The sequence below is a fragment of the Triticum dicoccoides genome, unplaced genomic scaffold (assembly GCF_002162155.2).
Source record: "Triticum dicoccoides isolate Atlit2015 ecotype Zavitan unplaced genomic scaffold, WEW_v2.0 scaffold27453, whole genome shotgun sequence".
Lineage (NCBI taxonomy): Eukaryota > Viridiplantae > Streptophyta > Magnoliopsida > Poales > Poaceae > Triticum > Triticum dicoccoides.
This window is the reverse complement of record NW_021259468.1, coordinates 151635-152442: the sequence shown is the minus strand read 5'-3', so window position 1 is coordinate 152442 and position 808 is coordinate 151635.

The window sequence follows — 808 nt, the reverse complement described above, 5'->3', positions numbered from 1 at the left end:
CCCTTCTCCCTTCCCCCTATAAATAGAGGGGTGAGGGGAGGGCAGCCGGACCACCCTCCAAGGCGCAGCCCTCCCCTCTCCAACACCTCTCCTCCTCCGTTGTGTGCTTGGCGAAGCCCTGTCGGAGTACTGCCTCTCCACCATCACCACGCCGTCGTGCTGCCGGTGGAGCTGTCTTCCTCAACCTCTCCTTCCCCTTGCTGGATCAAGAAGGAGGAGACGTCTCCCGTCCCGTACGTGTGTTGAACGCGGAGGTGCTGCCCGTTTAGCACTTGGTCATCGGTGATTCGAATCACGTCGAGTACGACTCCATCATCACCTTGCAAGCTTCCGCACGCGATCTACAAGTGGTATGTAGATGCAAACTCTCTCCCTTGACTCGTTGCTTAGATGAACTCATAGATGGATCTTGGTGAAATCGTAGGAAAAATTTTAATTTTCTGCAACGTTCCCCAACACATCCGGGCCAAACCCACAGCTAAATCCACTCTGTGTAGACCCGACGCGTCAGTTTCCCCCTCCAGGTGCCGGCGGCGGCGGCACCGTCCGTGAGGGGGGCCACGCACCGGAGACGCGTGCCGCCTCTTCGGACATGCCATAACACCACCCCGCATGTATAAGGGCCCGGTACGACGCTCCGGTGGCATTGCTACCCCCAAGGCCCCCGTCCCGCCTAACCCTGGACCGATTGACCACGAGATCTAGCCCTTTGACTTCCCACGGACGGGCATTGACCAGTGGACCTCTCCACCCGGTTGTGTCAGTTCGGCCCAGAGGGACACCGGGGAGCAACATCCGGGCCAAACCC